The sequence below is a fragment of the Cupressus sempervirens genome, chromosome 11 (assembly GCF_028749045.1).
Source record: "Cupressus sempervirens isolate cs-2001-9-10 chromosome 11, ASM2874904v1, whole genome shotgun sequence".
Classification (NCBI taxonomy): Eukaryota; Viridiplantae; Streptophyta; class Pinopsida; order Cupressales; family Cupressaceae; genus Cupressus; species Cupressus sempervirens.
The window spans coordinates 714,461,645-714,489,153 of NC_143128.1; the positions used below are offsets into that span (position 1 = coordinate 714,461,645).

At 39.6% G+C, this 27,509-nt stretch overlaps 1 long non-coding RNA gene and 1 pseudogene across 2 annotated transcripts in view; both read right to left on the reverse strand.

Moving 5' to 3' along the window:
- Nucleotides 1-27,509, reverse strand: part of LOC149531676 (lysine--tRNA ligase-like) — a 62,851-nt pseudogene that overhangs the window by 14,922 nt on the left and 20,420 nt on the right. The window contains exons 11-12 of the transcript XR_016359112.1: nucleotides 9,862-10,005; nucleotides 9,731-9,782 (exon numbers count right to left, since the gene is read on the reverse strand). The product of XR_016359112.1 is annotated as a lysine--tRNA ligase-like (transcript). The remainder of the gene's footprint in view (nucleotides 1-9,730; nucleotides 9,783-9,861; nucleotides 10,006-27,509) is intronic.
- LOC149531677 (uncharacterized) lies at nucleotides 18,565-27,509 on the reverse strand. The gene is made up of 3 exons (XR_016359113.1): nucleotides 27,479-27,509; nucleotides 26,802-26,985; nucleotides 18,565-18,680 (listed from the first exon to the last, which is right to left on the reverse strand). It is a non-coding gene; the product is annotated as an uncharacterized LOC149531677 (long non-coding RNA).

The window sequence follows — 27,509 nt, forward strand, 5'->3', positions numbered from 1 at the left end:
TGAAGAATGTGAAAAGAAACATTAAAGTTTGGAACAAGTCCGACTTTGGTCACATTTTCCAGGATAAAGACGAAAAGACAGACCAGCTCTGTATCATTCAGGAAGAAATTCAGCACAATAGATATAATGACAAGAACAGGCTGGAAGAACGAGCCATCCTCTCTGACCTCCACAACATAATATCTAAGGAAGAACATTATTGGAAACAAAGATCTAGAGTCAGTTGGCTGAAAGAAGGTGACCAGAACTCTTGTTTCTTCCATTTGACCATGCTCAAACATCGCACAAACAACAGGATCGCAAGCATTAAGAAAGGCCAAGACCTTCTTTCCAAGGAAGATGAGATTGCGGATGAAGCTGTTCAGTTCTTCTCATCCCTCCTCTCCAAGGACCCCTCTCTGTCGGCGATTGATCAAGCTGACATTCTGTCGGCAATCCCTTCATTACTACAATTGCACCACAATTCTATGCTGAAAGCTATCCCCTCCTAGGAGGAAATCCTCCAGGCTCTCAACTCTCTTCCGGGGGACAAAGCTCCTAGCTCGGACAGTTTCGCGACTTTCTTTTTTCAAACCTACTGGGAGGTGGTCAAAAGGGACGTTACTAAGGCTGTCCAAGAATTCTTTGGGGCCAAAAACCTTTTGAAAGAGCTCAACGCCACTTTCCTGGTTCTCATTCCTAAGATTCCGGGGGCTGATACGCTGGACAAGTTCAGGCCTATTAGTCTTTGCAATTCCTTTTACAATTCTTGACTCTATTGTCACGGTTCACGAGGTCATCCACTCTCTGGAGGCTGGCAAGAAGGAAGGCTTTCTGCTAAAGTTGGATATGTCTAAAGCCTATGATAGGGTGGATTGGAATTTTCTCTTGGCGGTCCTTCAGGCATTTGGTTTTGATGCTCAGGTATGCAAGATTATCTCTCAACTTGTCTCCTCTCCATCTTTATCTGTTTTGGTTAATGGCTTCCCCTCTCTTTTCTTCTTCCCTTCGAGAGGACTGAGGCAGGGTGACCCCATCTCCCTTGTTCTCTTTATCATTTTGGCTGAATGCCTGGGAAGACTCATCCAGAGGAAACGTCAGGACAGGAGTTTGCAGGGTCTCAAGCCCTCTTCGGGCCCCTCTACCTTCTCTCACCAGCAATTCGTGGATGACACCATCTTGGGGGGAGAAGCTACTATCCGTGAAGCCAGAGCTTTCAAGGGCATTCTGAACACCTACACCAGGGGTTCAGGCCAAGCTATTAACTAGGAGAAGAGCTCAGTTTTCTTCATCAACACCCCTTTGGAGATAAAGAGGAAAATTGCTCAAATTTTGGGAAGCGGCATTGGATCCCTGCCAGCCAATTATCTTGGCCTGCCCTTGGGCTTCAGACCCCCGAACTCCTTCTGGAACAGCATCATTGATAGATTCAATAAGAAACTTGCTGGATAGAAAGGGGCTACCCTTAGCCAAGCTGGCAAGTGTACCCTGGTGAAATCCATTTTCCAGAACCTCCCCACTTATGCTTTAAGCCTCTTTGGAATCCCTGCCAAACATGCGGATAGAATGGAGAAGATTCAGAGGGACTTCCTTTGGTCAAAGGTTGATGACCATAAGAGATATCACCTTGTCGCCTGGGATCTTGTCTGTCTCCCTAAATGCTATGGACGTCTAGGCATCAAAAAGATTAAACACCTCAACAATGCCCTTTTGGCCAAATAGCTATGGCATATCTTTCAAAGCACCGGTGTTTGGAGGGATATCCTGACCGAAATATCTGAGAAGTCAACCCTTTAACTTCCTGATAAAAGAGACCGAGATTCCCCAGGGGTCCTATATCTAGAATGGGATCTCAAAGGCTAGACCCCTGGCCAAGTCAAAGGCCAAATGGAAAGTTGGCAAAGGGGATAATATCTTATTCTAGCAGGACAACTGGACTAGTGAGGGACCTCTTATCAACCACCCCATTTATGGAAGATGGGCAAAACAGTGCATTGAAAGTTATGGTCAAGTCAGTGATTACAGAACTAGTCAAGGTTGGCAGGACCTCACTGAGCTATCCCCGGACCTTATCCCTCTGATGATTTTATTGAATGCCACCCCCATCAACAACAATAGGGAATCTGTCATTTGGGGTGATAACTTGGATGGGCTTTTCTCTGTAGGCTCTGGCTACTTCTCCTTATGGGCCAGAATGGAGAAGCCATTGTGGGCCAGTGCCTGGATTTCTGGCCTCACACCCAAAATTAATATCTTTTTCTGGCTACTACTGCAAGACAAAATTCTTACCTGGACAATTTAGCCAAGAAAGGCCAATTCATCCCCAATAGGTGCAGCCTTTGCAAGTTTAACCTGGAATCGGTAAATCACCTATTCATCCTCTACCCCTATTCCTCTAAGGTGCGAAATCTTTTGACCAAGCATCTTGGCTTCAGCTGGTGTCCCCCTGACAACATCCAGGACTTCTTCTACCAGTGGAGAAGCCACCACTCTGTTTTGAATACTCAGCTTTTTAGCTCCTGGATTCTCCCACACTTTTGCTGGGGAACTTGGAAAGAGCGCAACAACCGAATCTTCAGAGACAGAGAGGTTCCTAAGTTCATAATTGCTGAGAAAATTGAAGGTCTAACTATGGAGAACTTTGCCATCACAAAGGGAGGAAACATCAAGGAAGGAGGGAATAGTAAAGCTAGGAAGAAAGACAGGGACAAGAGAAGACAGGAAGCAAGATTGTCCTTCCGCCCTGAGGATTGGCACAAAGCCAACTTTGATGGGGCGGCTAAGGGGAATCCTGAACCGACCAGTAGCGGTGGCATCATCAGAAATTGTTCGGAAGGAGGAATTGCGGCTATTTCTTTCCCTCTTGGTCACCAGACCAATCGCTTTGCTGAAGCCAATGCGGCCAAACAGATTGTTAAGCTCGCCCTAGCGTCAGGGATCGAGAACCTATGGCTTGAGGGCGACTCCCTAAACATTATCAATTGTATTAAAGGACATGCCCCGCCCTCTTCAACGATTGCTAACATCATTGAGGACCTTAGATCTGACTTGGGAAAGTTCAAAAGGACTTTCATTAGCCACACTTACCGTGAAGCCAACTTGGTTGCTGACTGGTTCGCCAATGACGTTGTTACCAGAAACTCGGTGATGACATGGACGAACAGAGACGAAATCCCAGCTAGGGTACTAATATTACCCCTTTTTAATTATGGAAAGATACGCCAAATCACACGTCGAAAGGGGAGTAATTACAAGTCATGCAAAGCTCTTTTCAAGTGATAATCATGCGTACGGATGGCACACTTTGAGGGCTGGTGTGAACATAACCACCAAAAATCGTAATTACGATTTTTTTTTCAGCGTCTCAAGGAAAACCGAGCTCAACATTTCTGCTAGAGGAATAGGGTTTATAGAGCCGAAGTTTGCCATGGTTGGGGAAAGGATCAGAAGAGAGCCTTGGGGGGAAATGGAGAAGTGGAAGGGGAAGGGGAAGGTTTGGCACAAGCTCGAAAAAGGGGGTATAACCAAATTCATGGAGAACCTTCATGGCTTTGACGCTGGGGTTACCAAGGGGATGGTGGAAACATGGAACAACGGGAAAGTTAAAATTGATGGTCACCCACCAAATCACTAAGGGATTGATAGCAGAGGTGACGGAAATCCCTCAAGTTGGCATAAACTTCTTCAGGGATAAAAATATGTCGGCCAATGCTATTAGTGAATTTGTCAAGGACAATGCTGAGAGGAACAATCTTATCAAGATAGACACTTACTATGAGATGGAATCCATCAAAAAATTATGGAGGTATGTTCTCAGGATTCTCATTGAGTATATTACTCTTGACTCCAGGTTCGATAGGATAAGAACGCACCATTTTGTGTTGCTTAACCACTTTAAGCATGCTGTTAAAATTTATTTTCCTTTCTTTTCACCTCCATGTCTAAGAATATTGAGGGTTTCAAGAGAAAACCCATCACTAATCCCGCCCTCCACGAAGGCCGTCTCCTCTTGGTTTATGAGTTTCTGAAAGCTCAAACCAAGGGAAAAACCCTTGGTGACCCTGGGAATGCTTCAGAGGACACTGCCAGTTCGGACTCTGAGGATGTTGAAGTTGTTAAATCGGAGGACGAGGATTTTTTCACCAAAGCCATCTCTGTTGCCCTCAACCCCCGCTTTCCTAGCAGAAAGAGCCCTAGAGGTCTCCCCCCCATTCTTCCCAAGCCTGAGCCCCAAGAGGTGAAAGATGACAGTGAAGAAGAAGAGGAGACTGCGACTGAGTCAGAGGATGAGGAAAAGGCGAAGGGGAAGGACACTGTGAAGGATGGGGAAAAGGGGTGGAGGAGAGACAGGGAGGAAACCCTCGATACCCTCGTTGCTCCCCCGGATAATCCCAGAAAAAGAAAAGCAAAACAAGCCCTGCTTCAGGAAGACCCCATCGCCCTGACCTCCGAGACCCTTGGCCCTGTCTCGCCCTCTTCCTTGCCTGAGGCGAAGACTGTGGTAAAAAGTGGGGAGGTGATAACAAAGGACAGGAGGGCTTGGAGGAATTTTAACATGGATACTGTTAGGCTGGGAATTGTCAGAGAGCCAATGAACATCCAGGTGATGGAGGACCTCGACAGCACAACCCATTATGATGAGCTCATCGACCCCGCTCTTCTGGTCTTGTCTGATAACACGCGGGAATCCGGCTTCGACCTTCTAAACAACGCGAAGAACGGCTTGATAGATAACTTTCGATCTATCAAATTGTTGTTTCAGGAAATCGAGGCTCTAAAGGAAAAGATTATCCAGGATAGCAACCAGAGCTCCTGCAGAGTCCAAGAGAACACCGGAAGGATGAACGACCAAGATGACAACCAGAAGCACTACAGCGGCCAGGACTCCAGAAATGATCAAGAGGATAGATTTTCCCGGGTTGAACAGAAAGTCCAGAGGTTAGACAACATCATCCAGATTCTAACTAATCAAATTGTGGACACTCTGCACACTTTGAACGAGAACATTGTCAACCTGGGGGATACTGTAATGAGAATTGGCGTCGGGGGGGGGAACACGGGGAAGCTGACTAGCCAGAACATTGGTAAGGATCATTTGGACCAGGAGGAAGCCCAGAACTTCAACCAGGAAGGAGCGGACAACCAAAAGGATAATGAAGCTGTAGAAACTCTGCAAAATCTGGATAAGGAGAACCATTAGGTTTGGTTTTCCTTGTCGGTCTAGCGGTTGGCTTTTGCCTCCTGGCCTCTGGCCTTTTGTTTCTTTTTGGCTGTTGGTTGCTATTTTGTGTTTTGTTGGACTTTATTGTCTTATCTTTTATGCTATAAAACTTTCGAGTTTCAAGTCCCTGTAAAACCTGTTTTCCTTGATCAAAAACATTTATGACCCCTAAAATATCCCAATTTCTCTTTGTTGCAAAAATGGATCATCTTCATAAGGTTAGCCAAGTTTTCACTCTTTCAAAAGGTTGTCTTGATGATAGGGGGAAGTGAGAAGACCATAGGAGGCTTAAAGTCAAGTTTGGAGTTACTGTTATTTTGGGTAGATAAGTTTAGAGGCTATTTAAAGTCCCTTTGAAGAGTTGAGGGTTGTTCACTCATTCTCTACATTAGAGAAGTCAAGTTTGGAATTTGCAAGGAGACTCAAAATTCATTGACATAACCTTTGTGAAGGTAGGTTCTCCATTGCCATGGTTATGCCTTTTTGTTCATTGCTTGTATGTATAAAATTCTTGCATACTATAGTATGTGTGTGTTGTATCATGTAAGGAATGTGCATTGTGGAATTTTACTTGCTTTGTTTCATGTTTATTCTCTTGTTTTGTTGGGAAAACTATGAAGGGTGTGTTGGCATTACTCACCCTTGGATAGGGCATAAGTGGTCATGTACGAGGGAAGGGCTTAGTTGGACCTCAAGTCAATGCAGAGTCTCTTCCCATGTTGAGGAAAGGGAGAAAGCAAGGTGTTATGGGCCCTTGCCTGTCAATGCAAAATTGAGTTTGTTTTTGGGAAATAAGGAGAGAAAGAAATTGAAGTTTATGTGGTTTGGTAGCCTTGAAAGAAGGCATATGATTTGTGCTCTTGAGTGACATCTCCTACCTAGAAAAATCCACCTTCTCCCTGGTCATAGGCTCATTATGAAACCTGTTGTGCATACCTTGGATGGTAATTATATGATGAGTTATGTCATTGTGATTGGTCTTTGAATGTCACCTAGTCAATTACTAGTTCTCCTAACTCGATGGGTGGCCTTTCGAGACCTAGGATGGGAGGTAAGCTCTCCATAGTTGTTCTTTCTATTTTGCAAATTGTCTGGATAGGTTCTCATGATGGAACAATCCTGGTTTTCTTGGGGCACTATTGGTGTTCTTGATGTCATGTTATTGGAGGATTCTCCATTGTAATACCACCTATTGTATTGTATATCCATGTTGAGAATGATTACGAAAGAAATGGATTAAATGTTGTAACTTCAATATTGATAAATAGGAATTCAGATATTGTATGAAATAAGCAAGTTATGTGATCTAAGTGTTATTAGATTGTAAATCATACCTTACTTTCAATTATATTGCTTTGCATAAAGTTCAAGTTGAAAACTCTCTACTTTCTCCACGAAATCTTGGATTTAATTTATTGTGCTCGAGAGTAATCAATGATGTGGATGTTTGATTTAGATACATCCATCTTACTTGCATATTAAAACCTCAGTTTGTATAAGTTTTATTAAATCAATGAATTTTACCTTATGGTGCATAATATGTAAACTACCTAAAAATACTCCCAACTTGGATGCAAAATTAAACATCAAAATTATACCTACAATCCACTCAATAGAATGAACAAAACATTATACCCTATGACACTATAAAATTTCTAAGAGGAAATCTAATACTATTAAAGAAGGAAAACTTATCATTTCCATCTATTTGGGAGAGCCAAAATGCTCTCTAGAGAATGTATGGGGGAGATTTTAATTCTCTTTTGTGACAGAGAATATTCTTTCAATATTCCTCTCATTAGGATATTTCACCTATCATATTTTATTGTTAGTGCAAACCCAAATGCTAAGTAAGAAAGGGTAGACATAAATTAGTGGACACCAATTTTAATTAAAACAATTAACGAATTAAACTCTTAAAAAGTAAGTGAATGGGAAAGCGACACCCGGTGGGTCCCACCTCCACCTCACCACTTTAACCTTAAAATACCCTAAGTATATGCATGTGGCGACATGCTCTTCACTTTACCAAAAAAGGCAAAGACCCCATCTTGCAAATATCTCTACCTTCCAACACAATCCACATTAAATGCATTTTGGAGCAGCTCTCCCATTGGGCCGCTCATCCTCGTTGTCCTTGGTGAAGATTTGATGACATCGTCCTTGCCATGCGTACCTGGTATGTTGACTTGGCAGAAGTTGAAAAGGGTTTTAAAAAAAAATTGTTTCACTCCTTCCTTTATCCTTATTCCACCCACTTGCTCATTATCCTCTACCATGTGTGTAAGATCTTTAGTGTTAGTAAATAGGTTTTTATAAAAAATGATTGTGTTCCTATTTACATATTAAATTGAATTAAAATGAAAGTGTTAGGATATTAAGTAATTCTAGTTAGTAAGGTTAGTTAGGTAGTTAGGAGATTAATGTTATAGTTTGTTCATTAATTTTTTTTAAATATTTCTTTTTATGTGACATTTGAAAGTTCAGATTTATATTTAGAATATAATTTATTTTTTAAATGAGATGTAAAATTATTATAGGATTTCAAACTTTAGGTGTAAAGTTAGAGTTAGATCGGGATAGTGAAATAGGAAGGTGTTGTAGAGATGAAATGTGCAACGTAGGTATTTGCATGATGAATATTAAAATGTATTAATTAGTTTATCATTAAATTATGATTAATTGGGAACCAGTATTAAGATTCCGAATCACTTCCTAGGAGGTGCAGAATTAGTTCACCTAGGGTAATTGTCCGACATAATGAAATAAATTTATGGAATCATGTCAAACCTAATGTGTCTTGGGTAATTAGTCAAACATATTGATTCAACTTTAATCCAAGAACTATGGAACCCTAATGTCCCCTCGAATTTGATGTCACATCTTAAACATGGTTTAGTCAACCAAATTGTGTAACTCGAACTAAGTGTTCCTATAGTCACTAAAACCTAAGGTTTCGTCATGGTGTGATAGGGTTGAGATGTAGACTCTGCATCATTATAAAATACAACCGAAACTCACTTCAATCTCTTTTTCAACTTGCCGTAACATATTCAATTTAGTAGGTGTTAATCATGTGTTTATTAAGTTTAAAAATAAAATAAATTGTTTGTGTTTTTGCCCCAATTTTTGGGCATGACAGAAAGTTGACATGTCATTTCATAATTACCATTTCAAGAACTATTTATGTATAGTATGCAATGCCCCCGTACCCCCACCGTCCCAAAATTGAGGCCATTTTTTCCCACACCTGAAAGTTGTCCCAAGGTCCGACATACCCCCACGTTGGTGTTACAACCTAGATTAAAATCAGGATTAGATTCAAAGGCCACTCTGTGAACTTGTATCATCAAAATCAATTGTTTCCCATGTATATTACATTTGGGTAGAGCATTGGGCACAAGTTCCACCAGACTAACTGGTTTGACATTGTTATATTGCTATCAGGATTTAACTGTGTAGTTTTTGAGTCAAACTCACTGACTCATGTTTCAGGAATAGTAATTCATACGAATCCATCTATCATGAGAATAAATGGAACACTTAGCACTCCTTGGATCTAGGTGATGCTCACAAAGGTGAAGCACCGAGACTTCCCAAGAGGTCACCCCCCCAGTACTACCTCCAGTTGAGCACACTTAACTATGGAGTTTTCTCCGTAGTTTACTCAAATTCACATCACTTAGAATTCGACTATATTCTTATTTATTGAATTGCTAACTGTCACTTTGAATATTAAAATGCGTATAGGTTAGGTCCTACCAATATATATATATATACACTAAAACCTAAGTTGTCAGTTTGGATATGAGTTTTCCCTGGGTTCACTATACATTATAGATAGGTAAAAGCAGCCATTAACATATATGAATGAAACTTTTACAAAAACCTTTGCTGCCTGAAAGAATGAGGAAAGTAATCCATGACTTTCAAGGGATTAAACCCAACACAATCCTAGATACATTTGATTTGGCATAGCAGTTGAATGACGGTCAAACATCCTAGTCACTATCAATGGAGCTACCGTCCTACACCTGCAGAAGCAAATTTGCTTTCACATAGGCCTTTCCATGAGTATTTGCAATCTCAATTGAAAAAGAAAATGACATTTATCACATTCTGATATGCTTGTGTGGTTGAGTCACACGTCAAGTCGGCCTTGCCAAGTCTGAGCTAAGTCCAAGTTAAAGAACTATTGTCTAGATGGCATCAATCTAAAGAGCTTCCTTTATATTTCACCTTGTATTCCAATTGCTTTCACCCTTAAGACAGGAACAAATTCTATATAGCATTCAATCATCACTTTAGCAGCACTACAGGAATGCCATTCAATTAAAAGTAAGAATTACCACAAACCAAAAGAAAGCCAACTTTCCACTACAGAACTTATATTGGAGCCAAAAGTTCTTCCAATTGTAAGTTTACAAATAAATTGGCATCCAACACACTGAACAATAAATTCGCTTTCATGTTCAGAAACAATTAGTAAAGCCTCAGTAGCTTCACCACGATTTATAAACAAAAACTAACCTTTGGAGGAATTATCTTCTTGAGGTTTCATTGCAGGGAAGAGCAGAACTTCCTGAAAATGGTGTACAGTTATTAGTTCTTCTATCAATTATGCATCTTCAGAAATGAACAATGAAGCAAACAGAACTGACCTTAATATTCTGGGAGTCTGTCAAAATCATAGCAAGACGATCTATTCCCATTCCCCATCCACCAGTTGGTGGCAACCCATACTCTAATGCAGTACAAAATGTTTCATCTAAAGCCATTGCTTCATCATCACCAGATTGCCTGTCCTGAAATATTTAAAAACGTGCAAAATGAAAAGTATTAGAAAACATTTAGATAAAATATTCATCTACAGCAACCAAACATGCGGCTTTGGAACAGTTTCTCAGAGTTTAACCCCTCATCTTAAATTTTTAACACGAGGATACAGCTACATCATGTTCCTGCCATAGTGCTTTGTTTTAAAGTTGAAATTGTTGTAAATTGTAATAATAATATTAAAATGTTGACATTTATAAATCACTAGTTGGAATTCTTTGACTAATAATTGCAGTAATAATATTGTTAGATGAATATTTACTATATTATTACTGCAATAAGTTAAATGTGATGCAATTATTGGCATTAGTTGAGGAGAAAGGTGTCACAAAAGTATTAGTTGCTTCTGCCAAAGCCCAAATTAATATCTGAGATAAATGTTTCTAAGGTTCTCCCTTGAAATCCATCACATTTGAGAAGCCAACTTCTCTGATCAATTCTAAGTAGTTCATAAGCTTTTCTAACGTGAAAAAACAGCTGGTATATGCCAGAAGATAGATATTTGAACAAGAAGCTAATAGGCAGACACTGACAGTCAATATAATCCCTTTAACAATAAGCAGTTGGTATTTTAATTTTGTTTTACCAAAATGAAGTTTTTGAAGTGAAGAACAAAACTTGCTGGTTCAAATCAATTAAATAAGCAAAGATTGTTCCACGAACTTCCATATAGAATCCAGTGAGGATTACAACGAATGCTAAGATAGAAGCAAGATAGGAAACCACTGCACTCCTTGGAGGGTAAGCAGGTCCCTGGAGCAAAATGTCTTATCAAGAAGAGTGGATCCTTGAGTCAATCAGTCAAAAGAATCAGTGGTTATTTAAGATTTACAGTTTTACAGCAAGCAGGTAAAAATATTCCTTGTACTATATCTGAATATAAAATTACATTTTGGGCCTCTTCTCCCAATAATTGCCAGATCTCACACAAAGCAAGCAATTAGAATTCAAGCAGCCATGAATCGTTTATACCAAGCAATTGAAATTCAATTCATTTTATTCTAATGTTTGGTAATATACCAGACCACGGTCATGATACTGAAACATTATATCTGTAAAAAAAGGCAGAGTAATTATATTGCCAAGTTTTTGTTGATGTTGGTTTTGTACCACTACATAACATATAGCAATTGAATACTTGATATGGGGTATCAAAAACTCAATTGCTATATGTTATGTAGTGGTACAAAACCCACATCAACATTATCTGGCGCTAGAAGGAGGGCCTGAAAGTGTTTCGTTTAAGGACTCGTCGGTATTTAACTATGAGGAAGAATGGTGCTTCCTAGATCGAATCAACCTAGAGCAACTTGGGGAACACTCCAAGATCATTTTGTAGCCAGTTTGTGCTCAACTGCTTGGGAGGAAAGTGAAAGCACTAGAGAGTATCTGGACACTATTGACGTATTGAATCAAGAAGAAAGGAAAGCACGAGCTATTGAAAGGAGAATTCAAAAAAGGTTGGAACGCCAAAGAGAACTAGAAAGGAAGCTTGAAAGAGAAAGGAAAGCACAAAGACAAGCTCGGGCTACTGTTGAGGAAAACTCAAATTAGAAAATCAATCAGGTCTGAATTGTAGTCAAGCTGGATAGAAGAATTGGGTTTTTTTCCCCCGAAAGGATTGAGAAACTGCAATCTAATAATAGGTAGAGGATACTGAGGTCTACACCACACAAAGAAGAGGATCTACTTGTGTTAGAATTTCATAAGAAATCAATAATCCGCTGGGTAGCTAATACCTCAAATTTAGCTAGCCCCTCAAGTAGTCAATTGGGTCAAGCTCAAGCCAATCAACCAATGATGGCTCAACCACCATGGATTCAGAACAATGCCTCACCCATTTCATTCCAACAATATCATGATTTACCAAAGAATCCGGCAGTATTCTGCTCCAAGTTCTTTGTTAATGACCCTAATCGTACAACAAAAGAGCATATCAAAGTGTTCGAAGATGCATTGTGCAACAGAAGGATTCAAAATGAGGATGTAGCATGCAGGCTTTTCCCTTATTCGTTGGGGGAAGACCCTTACTACTGGTTCATCAATCTCCCGGCGTCATCTATAATAGGATAGGTTCAGCTCAGAGAAGCTTTTATTGCAAAATTTGGCATACCCATCACACCATTGGAGTTGCATAGGATGTTTGTGGATATTAGGAGACAAGATAAAGAGTCAATAAGTTCCTTCAACAACCGTTTCCACAAGGCCTACACGAGATTGCAAGCCCCTTACACAATGACGGAGGTAGGCACTTTAGAAGCATATTACAGTGCCTTAGATAGTCAAATAGCTATGTTTACAAGGATGGCAAATCTTGCTCCCACAACGTTGAATGAGGCTTACATTAAAGCAATTGAATTAGGGAAGCAATTGGGCCAACAAGGAATGGAACCTCCAAGTGCTAGGTATCCGAATAATCCAGTTCCACAGCTTGCATTCCAAGCACCTACAAATCAGTTGATGGTACATCCGGGACCTCTGTTGTCTTAGGCACCGCCATCAACGCCAGTTTATCTGAAAAGTGCAAGTTCATCCACAAGAACGCAAGAGGAAAAGGATGAAATGAAGGAATCGATCGAGCAAGTCAAGAAGCTATCTACAGAAGTTACTTATTTGAGAAATCAAAACAATCAACTCCAATCTTTCCAGAGGAACAATCAAGGAGGTAATCAAGGAAGCAATTATCAAAATCATGGCGGAGGTTATCAAGGAGGGAATCAAAGAAATCATCAAGAAGGCAGAGACCAAAGGAACTATCAGGGCAGAGACTATCAAAGAAACAACCAAGGTGGTGGTTATCAAAGGAACTATCAAAATAACAATTACCAAGGTAACAGCCAACCACAGGACCAAGGATATAACAATCAGTCTAACCAAAAGAGGACGTGGAACACAGGCCCAAACAATGGAAATGTGGTGTCGCCACTAGATAATCAAGCCTCAGTGGATAGTAGACCGGTGGATAGAATATTTCTAGTTGAGTCCGCCGTGTCCAAATATTGCAGATTCCATGAGACTGATCAACATTCGAAGTTAGGATGTGCTGAGTTCAAGAGGGCATCCAACCTGTTTCAGAACATAATAGATGAGTCAAACAACCAAGAAGATATTAATGTCACAGGGTATGAAATTGTCCCGTCCTTGGGATATGATCAATGCTTGACTTTTGAGGAGATTTCATTTCCATCAGAATTTGAATCATATGAAGAACACCAAGGAAGATTTCCTCCTGCGTCAACCAACAGGCTAGTTAGCGAGACAATAGACCAAAATGGGTATAACAATGGGTCAGATTCTTTCCCACCTTTGAGCGACGTCATTCTAGTTCAAGGGACAGGTGGGAACCAAACATTTCAACAACCGGCTAGCAATGCAAGGTTTTATCAGAGAAATAATAAGAGGAATGATGGACCCTTCACGTCCTCCATACCTCCAAACAATTTCAATACACCTCCACCCCCCAATGCAAGTAACGTACCAAATTCTTCAAGGGATGCACCCGAGTACAGACATGGTAACCATAACAGCAGAAGTGGAACACAGAGTTCCCAACAAAGTATGCAACAGAACAATCAAGATGTTTGAAGATCACAGAGTGTCCAATCAACACAAGGAGCAAATAAAGGAAGAACAGGAAAAAATGTCGTGATTAATGATGAGTTGATAAGATTAGGACAAAGTGTAATAAAGGAGATGAAGAAGATCAAAATCAATCTCCCTTTGTTTGAATTGTTGAAGATAATGGAGATTAGAGATGCATTCCTTGACAACTTGAGGATAACAAATCACAAGGGACTCACAATCAAAGTGCAATAACGCATACTCAAGGGAGGCCTCCTCCTAACTCAATGCATGTAATCCAAGACATTCCAGGAGGGAACATGATGAATTCATCTCAAGAGATTTCATATGGAGAAATAGAGAACTCTACACAAGGGATTGCATATGGCGACATTAGTGAGTTCAACAGACAGCTAGGGCCTCAACCAATTTATGTGGCTCAACAATCAAGCTCAGCAGCACCACAAGCTCAAAAAAGTCAAGACTCAATAAATAATAAGGAAAGGGTGAAGAAAGAAGAAGTAGTGCAACTGACAGATTTCGAAGTGAAGCCGAAGCAAGTACATAAGACACCAATGGTATATTATCAAGGGAAAGATGAGCCAGCCCCATTCCTGCTATCAATGAAGATATTCGGAAAGCTTCTCCATAATTGTTTGATAGATTCAAGAGCATCGAGTAATGTCATGCCTTTGAATATTTGTAGAAGTTTGGGAATCACGCCTTTGGGATCAAACAGAAAGGTAACTCAATTGGATAAGACAGAAGTGCCAGTGGTAGGTGAGCTACACAACATACATATGCAGTTGGCATCTGATCCGAGGATGGAACATATCATAGATACTTCAGTGGTAGATGTGGCCAATACCTATGGATTGATCCCAAGTAGAGATTGGGCCAGAAGGTTGAACGGATACATGGCAACTGACTTTTCTCACATGCGGCTCCCATGGAGAGGACTGGCCAACCAAATCAGAATCGATAGCACCCCAAGGATGAGATTGATGGTTACCAAGTATGGGGAACCAAATGAAATATCGTTTGTAGAAACAAATATGAACACCTATAGACCAAAGAAGACAGAAGTGTTGACAATGAATATCATAAGTGAAGGGGGGGATTCCACAGAGATCTTGATTGAGTCGGATCCAAACACTTCATCAAACTATGGTGAAGTCATGTTCGAGAATTTTAAGAACTTTGTAACTAGAACTGTACAGCAAGGAGGAGAGTTCGGTAATCAAAATCAGTGAGAGACTTATTATTGCCCAACAGGTGCAGAATCCACAATGCTTTCCATTCAGAATTATCTTGCTCCTTGTGCATAGTTGCCTTAGAACAAGTAGAGAAGAGAATCCCAGGGGCACTAAAACAAGATGATCAACATGGCAAACAGAGGGTTGAAAATTTACAAGTTGATGAAGCAGAAAGTAGCATGATGGGTGAAACAAAGAAGCAAATTACACCACCCAACTTGGAAATGAAGAAAGGTATTGAAACAGACAAGTCCAAGAATTCCCAAAAGGAGTATCAAGAAAGTGATGGAGTGTGGACTCTAAGATTCGATGGTTCCAAAACTAAGCAAGGGGCTAGAGCCGGATTTGAGTTAGTTAGCCTGACAAGGGCAACATATTTGGAGGCACATAGATTGCAATTCCCATGGCAGAATATGAAGCTTTGATTTTAGGCTTGTTGTGTGCTATCAAGAAAGGCCCCAAGATACTTCATGCACTTGGAGATTCATATTTAGTAATTGAGCAGATAAAGCAGAAGTTCACTTGCCATGACAAGCGATTGAAGAGATATAGAAACAGAGTTTGGGATTTGATAGAGGACTTCGATGCCTTCAATATCAAGTTTAGCTATAGAGAAAATAATTAGGTGGCTAATGCCCTTGCACAAACTGCAACCTCACTAGCACCAATTAAGTTGGATGGCTTGAAGAAATTCAGAGTTGAGTTAGCATCGGTCCCATCAATACTAGATAATGTCAAGAACTTCCAAGTGTTTGAAGATGATAGACATATCCTCAAATTCTTGACTAATTCAGATGTCTTTGCAGCACAAATCATCGATGGTGAAGTGGATGAAGAAGCAGAAATCGACTTAGGAGTTATGAGCTTGAAGACAAATACTATTCCATAGGGAATGATTGAGCTAGAAAGAATATTTGACATGGACCAATTCAACAAAGTGCAATATCAACCCACTGGGGATGATGAATGCAAAAAAGTAAATTTGGGAAAAGAGGATTGTCCCAAAATAGTTTATATTGGGAAAGTTTGCACACCTAAGGAGAAGGCAGATATACTGAGTTTGATGAAGGAATCCCAAATGTAATTGCTTGGGGATATAAAGATTTGAAAACATATGATCCTTCCATCATCACACATACAATTCCACTGAAGGAAGGAAGTAAGCCATTCAGGCAGCGATAAAGACCAGTCAATCCTTTGTTAGAACCATTGATATTCCAAGAAGTAAAGAAGTTGCTAAATGTGTAGATCATCTTCCCAGTAAGGCATTCAATATGGGTCGCCAATCTTGTCCCAGTTAGGAAGAAAAACGGAGAAATAAGGTTGTGTTGATTTCAGGAATTTGAACAGAGCATCAAAAAAGGATAATTATCCATTGACAACACTAGATGATGTCCTGCAAATTGTCAATGGAGCACAAATGATGTCATTTATGGATGCATATTCGAGGTACAATCAAGTAATTGTTGAAGATAGATTGAAGACAACTTTCACCACGAAGTGGGGAACATTTGCATACTGGAGGATGCCCTTTGGCCTGAGTCGGTGCAACATTTCAAAGAGCCATGGTTTATGCTTTCAAGGACTTAAAAGACAAGTGCATTATCATTTACATGGACGACATAACGGTATTTTCAAAGAACAGAGAGGATCACATTCTGGATTTGAGGAAAGTTTTCACGAGATGTAGAAGGTTTGGAGTTTCTTTGAATGTGACGAAATGTATATTTGGAGTCACCGAGGGGAAACTTTTGGGACATGTAATTTCAGAAAAGGGTATCATGATAGATCCAAAGAGAGTGGAGGCAATTTTCAAACTTGGCGTGCCAGCTAGCAAGAAAGAGCTCAAATCATTCTTTGGAAAGATCAACTTCATGAGAAAGTTCATATCTGCATTCGCTGAGATTGTAAAGCCAATGAATGACATGTTAAAGAAAGATGCAAAGATGGATTGGACTCCAGCAGCAAAGAAGGCATTTGAAGAAATAAAGCATGTTATCGTTAACGCACCAATTCTAGTAAGCCCAAATTATGAGAGGCCATTCTATATATACTCTTTTGCCTCTGATCATATGAAGAGCACCCGATAGCATTCATGAGTGCACCTTTCAAGGAGGCCGAATTGAATTATCCAAATGTGGAGAAACAAGCTTATGCCTTGGTAAAAGCAATGAAGAAGTTCAGGCATTACATATTGAGAAGCAAAGTACATGCAATTGTGGCTGACATAGCAGTGAAGACTCTCTTAATGCAAAACGAAATTGGAGAAAGAAGAGGCGAGTGGGTCGCCACTATCCAGGAATATGACATAGAAATTCAACCAATGAAATTGGTCAGAGGGCAACGGTTGGCGCAGACCATGGCATCAGAGGGGCCTGGACTTGTGCAGCAAGTTTATGAATTGGAAGATGTGCACCCAGATGAATGGTATCAAGACATAATCAATTATTTGTTAAATCACTGGTGCCCTTCACATTTGAAACCAGTACAGAATAGAGGAATTGAGTGTTTGATATCCCATATCAAGTATTCAATTGCTATATGTTATGTAGTGGTACAAAACCAACATCAACAGTTTTGATCAAATGCAAATCTAATATTGATCATCAGCTTGTGAAGTCTCATTTGCCTGACTATCATGCATAAGCATTAAAAAAAGCCTAATAATGTATTAAATAGACAAATGTCTTTTTTATTGGTGATACACATTCTAGGGCAATGATTTTGCAGCTTGCCTATGCAATATAGTTTTCTGTTGATATTGACATCTACGGGTGAAAGTGATTACAGAACAGGAAACATCTCCATTTGTGAAGTCCATTTAATTTTTCTATTTTTTTAAGTTTTGACTCTATTTCAGTTGCCCTGGGCCTTGAACCTTTTTTATTCCAATTCACATGACTTGTCAATGCAGGACAATAAGCATGAGCATGGAACAATGTCAGTTCCAACTCCACAACAAAATATTGGTCACTATTTATTGTGTTCAAGTCATGAATAAATTGCATAATAGAACCATAAATTTCTACTTCTACCTGGTTTTCGATTTGATACTTTGTCATTTAACAAACCTGATCTATTGTCAAATATAAGCTATGTTTACCAGAAGACTGGGACTGGTAATAGTACAAGAGATAAAATGGAATCAATTAGCTTTGTAGATTATGTAGCAGATTATCTAGCCCCTATAATACCAAAGATTTAAGTAACAGAAATGAGGTGGTAATATATTACTGCTCATGAGAGCTGATCTCTTGTCATATCTTAGGATATATTTATCAGACGATTGGGACTGGTATTAGTAGAGAAGATAAAATGCATATAATGAGCTTGGTATATCACCTAGCATCAATGGTATAGAATATCTCTATTGCAGAACTTCCATAAAAAGGCAAGATACAGATGCACAGGAAATCAAATGAGGATAAGGAAATATCCTTATACACCAAATCAGCATATATTGTACACAAGGATTATACAGCAATTAAAAACTTATTTATTATAAAATCCACAAAAGGAAGAAGCATATCATGGCATATGCACAAACTTCAAGAGATATCCCTTTCAAAATTGCTCAGTTACAAAACAAACTGAGCATCTCTTCCAGCTGACTGAGAAAAAAGAAAGTTGTGGTAATCATAAATACATGACTCCAAATGTAATTGTGAAAATGAATGTAGTAGGCCATAACATGCAATGATCATTGAGTTACCGGTACGTCGTGATTTGCCCTCCAGTCCTAGTACAGTATGTATCCAAGTCAAGTTTGTTCAGGAATCCCTGTTGAATCAGACAGTTCAATCGTTTCTTGCCTCAAACGCATCCATCTGCATTTTCCACTCTACATTTAGACATTTTTATGATGACGTTGCAATTTGTCTACAATTCCTATCAAATCGGATGGTGACCTGGCTTTTTTTTTGCTTGAATTGGTGCAAATTTTTAGCAGTTTTTTCACTTAAACTAATGGCCAGAACCCTGAAAGCAAGATTTGAACTTAACGAACACAAAAAAATCAACATGTTATTCATTTCAGCTGCTCTATGTGCCACAAAGACAAAGGAACAAACATATTTTGTGAGCAACAAAGACTGCGAGAAATTTTTTTCACTTAAACCAACCACAAAAATCCCTAGAAGCAAATTTAAATGAATGCAAAAAATCACACGTTCATTTCCACTGCTCTGTTATTCATTGCCAATGTTATATGTGCAACAAAGATGATGGAACATACATATTCTGTGAAGAACGGAGATTCTGCAGGAACGAAACTCTGTATGCAACAATAGAGTAAAGCTAGGAACTTGGGAATAGTGTCCCCAAGTCCCAAGAATGCTAGGGGTTTGGGCGGAAGCATCCCTGTATAACACTGATAATTATTTCTTTAATATGTTGTCAATAGCATAATGGCAGTGTTGTGGGGAAAATGGGTAGTTAGACGGTTGGTCCGTCTGAGGAAGTTACACAGATGCAAAGGTTCACCTTGCATCCTTTCGGGAACTATAAGTATATACTTCTCTCTTGGAATGAGATACACTTGTATGGAGAAAACCTATATGTAGCAAGGAGTTGATGAATACAATGTTGTTATATTCTCTTTATATCCATTGTTGAGTAGCTTACTTTGGTGTGCAATTAATCTATGTTAACCTACGAGGGAAAACATTTGGGTCATTGCCCATCGAATTTGGGAAGTGACGAAATGATTGGATAAATGGGATTACCATTTGAGGTAAATGGGAATGTGAGGACCAATGCCTAAGACATTACGGAACTCTTTGAAGGGGAGCATGCTCTAACAATTGACTTCCTTGTTTCAATTCACACAGCGATTGAGACTTTTGTACGAAGGGAAGTCGTACGAGTAGAAGTCGATTCAAACCTTGTGTGGGACGCACTCGACATCAGTCCTACAACAAATAGGTTATTGCATCAACTACCTCATCTGTTGGCGCAAGCAACCATAGCAAAAAGGAACCGAAGGGAGGAGGTAGAGCGTGAGCAGCGCCGACAGCAAGTCCTCTGGAACTTTGCCGAAAGTAACTATCGCAAGGAGGAAGAGTGTGATTGCACTCAACGAAGAACAAACCCATGAGCTTTAAGCCTCGGGGAGAAGAATAAAGAACACTGAAAATTCATAATAACAAGATCACAAAGTTGACTTGTACAGAAATATGGATCAATAAAAGTGTTCAACATTTTGTTTTAAGATGATTATAATGTTTGATTAGATTAATGCCAAATCAATTAAACAAAGATAAGAATAAGAAGCAACAGCCGAATGCCTTAGAAGCCCCACATGATGCTTTAATTTTTGCCCAACAAGTAGAACATGGACGAAGGTTTCAGCAACTTGCCATAGGATAGCCAGACGACGGGTTAACCAAAGGAGATCACAAAGGTGGTTAACAGCGAAATGCCTTAGAAGCCACACATGATCCTTTAATTTTTGCCCAGCAAGTAGAACGTCGACAAAGGTTTAGGCAACTCACTGAAAGACAGTCAACCGACAGGTTAACCGAAGGAGACAATTGGAAAGGCAACAACCCAAGGGGAAGACTATTGTTTGTCAGAACCTAGGAGAGTAAGAAGTAGGGAGGAGTCGCTTGTGGAAGCGAGGCAAGAGCTAAATTTGATTGAATAAATGCGAGAACAATTTCTCAACCTATCCATCACACCACAGGCAGAGTAAACAAGGAGTAGACGGGAAGCAGGAACCGACACATCTGAAGGTGTCGATGGGCACAAGCGCACAGCAACCAAGATACCCTGTTTAGTCCTCACTGGGACACTCAATTCGACTCTTGTACGTCGAACGGGGGAAGACGGTTTGGTAGTAGAAATTTGGGATTCGTCCTTATTACGCCCCTGAACAATACAAGCAACGCGGGCGGCCAAATACAAACCCCACAAAGGGAACAACCCATACAAAAACCAATAGTGATGACCACAAATTGCCATCACAGGCCAGGCAAACAAGGATCCTCTACGGCAATGTCGAACCTGCGAAACCATATGGATGGCCAACCGAGTCACCGACGAGGATGAGTGGGTCAAGTAGGTCCTTGCCACATTGAGAGAAGGAGCCATTGATTGGTACTCAATGTGGACAAAACTCACATGACAACATGGGCAGATGTAAAGAAAGAATTTAAAACAAAGTTCAAATTATTGAGAGATGATAACAAGATCCTTTCTGAAATCTATAGCACAAACCAAGCAAAGAATGAATCTATTAGGGCTTACGGGCGACAACTAGAGGAGTTAATTGGAATTATGTCATCTGGCCCAACCGACGAACTAAAGAAGTAGTGGTTTGTCGAAGGACTAAAGAACTTCATCCGGAAGAAGATGAAGATCGTACCTTTGACATCATACAATAATGCGTATAACCGTGCAATGTGAAAAGGTTTGTAGGATCTCTAATAAAGATAAACTAAATCCTCTTGATGCAATATCAATATATACTAATATAGATATTATTAGAACTATATATACAACTGAGCCTGGTTTTGATTAACAACATCGATGTGATTTTGATATGGTAAGTAGATCGACAATGTTTTTTATCACAATCTGAATGATGTATGTATTTAACAGGTTTGAGTGAGGCAACGATATATGTCTTCTACTTTATCGTTATCGTTGGTGAAGAGTAGAACATCCTCGTTGTTATTGATGATCTGATTCACCCAGCGATCAATGATTAAATATGAGAAGTAGAGGTGCATGTCTTGTAGGAACATGACTATACGTGGCCAATGGCCACATACAGTCATGGCCTTATAGGGTCATGCACTTCTAATAAACTAATTGTTCTAATAACAAACTAACAATAATCAAACACCGAATATGATTAAGCATATGAAAATTAGTAAACATATGTTAGTGATTATATATATATATATATATCAATGTAAGAAAATCACAGATCGCATACTTAACATATCTGCGAACTTCACTTCTTCTGAAGCTACACATTAACACTCCCTCTTAGCAAGAGAGAAGTGAAATATTAATCATATCTCATGAACCTAAACAAGATATCAATATTAATGATATTCACACACATAACAGATTATCTAACTTTAACACTGTAAAATAGTGACTTGTCAAATAATCATAATCACAATGTTATGAACACTATCACAACATGTATTATGATCTCCGTCATTCCAAATCAACAATAAGAGTGATCATAATACGTTCATTATCAATGACTTTCGGCATATCCAAAAACAATAACATAATTTGTCACGATAACAGGCCTATCATTTGTAAGATCATCACCTTACAATGATTACCTTCTAAATATATATGTCTATGAAAGATTGTCATCTTTCATTACATATCTAATGCAACTATTCAATTAGAAGCATAAACATACATATAAAATAGAAACTCAAATTCAATATTCAAAATTACAATTTGATCATACCAAGTTTTCCTGTAAAATATTCCAATTTAACCTTGGCAAGAGGTTTGGTAAGAACATATGTTGTTTGCTCATTTGTACTTATGTACTCTAGTTTGATAACACCTCGATCTACCATATCCCTAATATAATGATAAGGTATCCCAATGCTTAGATCGATTGTGGAGAACTGGATTTGCTGAAAGCTTGATACAACTTTGATTATCGCAGTGAATGATAGTTGGCTTCAAAGGTTTCTTGAACAACCCCACTAGCAACTTTTGCAACCATACAACTTCTATGGCTCCCATGCACAAGGCTATATATTCTACTGCAGTGGAGCTTAAGGCAACTGAAGATTCTTTCCTACTAAACCAAGAAATCGTTGCAGATTCAAGACTGAAACAACATCCTGACATTCAATAGAGTTGTCGGCCCAGTCAAAATCTAAATATCCATCAAGATTGATTTCAACTTGATCATATTTGAGTCTCATACCAATTGAACCTCTTAAGTATCATAAGATGTGCTTAGCTGTCATAAGATGTATCTTCTTTGGTTCACACAAGAATTGACTTAATGTATTAGCTGCACAATAGATATCAACAACATTACTGATCCAATGATTTGCCTATACTAAGTAGGATCAATACGTTCAAATTCAAATCTGTCATTCTTCAGTTTATGTAAGTTAGTTAGCTTCCATAGGAGTAGTAACTAGTTTACAATCCATCATTCCAAACTTAGTCAAAATATCAACAATGTATTTTCCTTGATTTAAGAAAATGTAGTCCTCCTTTTGCCAAACTTCTAGACCTAGGAAGTAATGATGAAGTCCTAGGTCTGTCATATCAAATTATGTTGTTAGTTCCTACTTACATTTAACTATGAGACATTCTTCACCTATTATAAGCAAGTCATGAACATATAATACAAGAATAATCATATCATCTCCATTTATTTTAAAGAATATGTTGGGATCAACTTCATTCTTGGAATATCCTAATTTTGTGAGATAGTTGTCTATTCTTTCATACCATGCCCTGGGTGCTTGTTTAAAGGCATATTGTGCTTTCTTTAATTTGCACACATAAGAGTTTTTTCATGAGTGATGAATCCCTCTGGTTGCTCAATATATACTTCTTCAATTTCACCATTTAGGAATGTTGTTTTGACATCCATTTGATATATCTTCCACGCTTTGGAGGCTGCAATTGCTATGATGGTTCTAACAGATGTGTATTGGGCAACTAGAGCAAATGTTTCTTCATAATCAATTCCTTCCTTCTACAAGAATCCGCGGGCTACAAATCTGGCTTTGTATTTTTCAATGTTGTCATCAGGGGCATGTTTGATTTTGTATACCATTTAGAAGAGACCGCTGATTTATTCTTTGGTCTGGGCACTACATCCCACATATCATTTTTTAGTATTGATTGATATTCTTCAATCGTTGCTTCTTTCCAAGATTTGCTTGATAAGGCTCCCTCGACATTTGAAGGCTCTGTTTTGATGAGTTCAGAGAGTAGTGCTACATAGCATGATTGATTTCTTGTTTTCTTGTTTTCTCTGACTACTTCATCAAATTCTATATGATTTTCTTCCATCATTTTTCTAGCCCAAAATGGTCTCTTTTTGTTATTAGGATTTTTAGTATCCTTCGAATTTGGAATAATAGGTGTAATGTGTTCAGCATCATTCTCCCTCTCATTCTCTACTGAATGATCCTCATCTAGTTCAATAATAGGCTCTACGTATGTTTCATCAATGTTCTTTGAAAGATTAAAGGCAATGTCTTCTTCAAATTTTACACCTCTACTGACTTCGATGATTCTTTGAACAGGGACATAGATCCTGTAACCTTTGGTTGATTCACTATATCTGATGAGTATATCCTTCTTTCCAAATGGTTCTAATTTTGTTCTCTTTTCTTTAGGAATATGAATATAAAGAGGACACCCAAATTTTTCTTAGGTGGCTTAAGTCTAGTTTGATGCCTGTAAATACTTCTTCAAGAGTTGTATATTCCTACATAGAAGGATTAAGACCAGATCCTGACAAGGTACGGGTGATAGTGGAAATGGAGGCTCCTACAGACATAATCGGATATTACTAATGGTTCATCAAAAACTTCGCACAAATTTCATATCCGATGGATATGCTCACAAGGAAGGGGGAACCGTATGCTTGGAAGGGAGAACAAGAGGAAGCCTTTAGAGATTTGAAGACAAGGTTGTTGGCAGCCCCTATTCTTGCATTTCCAAATTGGGACAAAGAATTCCATGTACATGTTAACGCATCAAATTATGCCATCGGAGCCACCTTGGCTTAGCAAGGGGCACATGGACTCGATCACCCAATATACTTCGCAAGTAGGCTGATGTATTTGAGATACCGTCGAAAGGCAAATTAGCACAGAGAGTACCCTTAGTAATTTATTGGCGACACTTGGACACTGAGGGTAGAATAGCTGGCCTGAAGAGAGTGATGTAGGGATTGAGCATGAGTGACACAGATAGTGGCCGCGAAAATACTACAGAGAGTGAGGAGACTACTTCAAAGAGTGACAACTCTCAAGCCGAGGATGAGACAAAGGTGATCCAGAGCATGTCTCTGCCTAAGTCATTGTTTGCACCACCTCTATTACCAACGACAGCACACTTGACACCTACCACTGCCACTCCTTCCATTCCACCATTCGGACAAAGGAGGCCACAAATTGTTATGACACCTACTCCGGAGCCGCCCACAGAGATTGAGCAGGTGATGGGGACAGAGATAGTTGAAGTGCCCTCCTAGGTAGCTTAGAGTCAGATAGTCGACCTTGTCCTTGACCAGACTAGACTAGATCTAGCAGAAGGTGAGATGGAAATCCATCAGGCAAAGGCAAATGAGAGCGATTTTGGCAAATGAGAGTGATTTTCTGAGCCCCAGGACAGATTAGAGGTCATTGGCACCAAGGCGGTCGTGACCATTGCTTCTCCCCTATTGTCTGAACTAGAGAGCATGGCGCAATCAACCCAACCAGAGATGGCGGATGTCCAAGTGATGGACCAAGCCAGTATGTTCCTGAGACACCAATTCCGACTCACTCCTACTGACGTCAGTCCCCATGACAGGAAGTGGGTTTGAGCAAAGCACCAGCAACAACAACTTAGAAGGAGAGTCCACTATCTGAGGATGCACCCGATGAGGAGGCTGCACCAAAAGTGTAAGTTGTTGTCGTAGGAAGTATGGAAGTTGAGTCAGATCAGCAGATTGGGCAGAGGATGAGGACAGATTTTCCTATGGGTCGGATGAGGAGAGATCCAAGGCATACATCAGAGCTCTGAAGAATGTGTTGGAAAGAGGTCTGATGATTGGACATCATGCCTTGACTAGAACATGGGAACTATAGCTGATCCAGGCCTACATCAGGCGAACATGCCCCGAGCAATTCCACTCTTGCTTTGAGGCAAGAGGATGACCAACAGTAGAGACACCAGAGATGCTGGCAGATTGTGCCACAGAACCCGAGTTGGGACCAGTCACCAACACAATGGAGAGGCTCGCACATGAGTTAGTAGCGGCATACAAGGACACCTACTATGCTCAGCGGCATGCAAAGGCCGACGGAGTGGTAGCTAAGAGGTCCAGAGAGATTGAGGCAAAGGCTCGAGAGGAGCTAACTACTCATTTGGCTAGCCAACAGGCACCTTGGGCTGCAGAGCGAGCAGTGTCGTTACAAGATAAGGAGCAAGCAGAAAAGAGGTTAGAAGAGGCTAAAGCAGCCTATAAACAAAGGGAAGCTCAAGCCATGGAAGTCGGACTCTTATTGGAAGAGGTCGTAGAGGTCAACACAAGGACTCAAAAGGATTTGCGCATCCACACGGATCAGATCTACGAGTAGCGCCAATTGTTGAACACCCCAGGGATGCAACCTCCCTATTAGTCTCTATTTTCTTGATATATTTGTATAGATGTCTCCTATTTTGTAATTTTTCTTGATATATTCATATAGCTGTCTTCTATTTTGTAAGTTTGAGTCACCAAGAGACGACTTTTCTTTTTAGGAGGATTATGTTGTCGGGAAAACGGGTAGCTAGACAGTTGGTCTGTCCGAGGAAGTTACATGGATGTGACGATTTGTCTCGCATCCCCTTGGGCACTATAGATATGTACTCTCTCAAAATGAGACACGCTTGTATGAAGAAAACTTGTATACAGCAAGGAGTTGACGAATACAATGCTGTTATATTCTCTTTATATCCATTGTTGAGTACCTTACTTATGTGTGCAATTAATCTCTGTTAACCCAAGAGGGAAAACAGGCAGCAAGTGTTGGTTTTATTGCTCGACCCACGAACCAAATTCGCCATTATGATAATAAGTTAACAGTAACAGGACAAATAAAGGGAGTGGAACATTTATTTGGACATGCAGTTTTTGTAAGTGGAAGAAAACTAGCACCTACAGCAGTTTAAATGCCCATTCTATGTCATTTTCCACCACAGAATCAAAATACATGTAGGACCAGATAAGAAAGGATTACCACCTCATCAAAAAGCAGGATTTATTAGAGAAAGAGGAAGCGTATGCAAGAGCCCGACGTGACACAAACCATCCTTTGTCGAAAGGAAAAGGAGGTAGATAAAGGCCCCCAACTTCTCCATCTCATAGTGATTTTTCTGATGTTGCAGATAGCCACCCATTCTTGGGCAGAATTGAAGAACCTATTACTACAAAGAGAGGCAATGGGCTGTCAGAGAGAGCATTTAAGAATGATGCTAGAGAGATTGCAAATCAACCTGTCGCAAGATGTGCATATTGAAAGGTAGATATGTTAAAACATTGCAAGTGAAAAAATCAAATCACTCCAGCTGCCTAAAGACTTTGCAGAAACTTGCTTTAGATGATAGACAATGGTATTTGACAATTAATTGACAAGTATCTATGCCTTCCTTCAAAATTAGGTTAGAATCTAGAATGAGAAATATATTCTCATTGTATATAAAAATTAACGCACTCTAAGAGTAATTAAAAGACAAATACTACTAAATAATATACAGAGCAAGAGAGAATTGGAATTGATAGCGTATATTATCATGCAATCCCAACATTGTCAAGCAAAATAAATATGCAGCCAAATTTTACTGGTATTCACCAACACAGAGTATAAGTCAAAAAATCAATGATTCTCAAGGTAATGTAGTAAATTAAGGCAATGATTACAGAAGCAAGCTGGTCGGAGAAAACTTGTTTA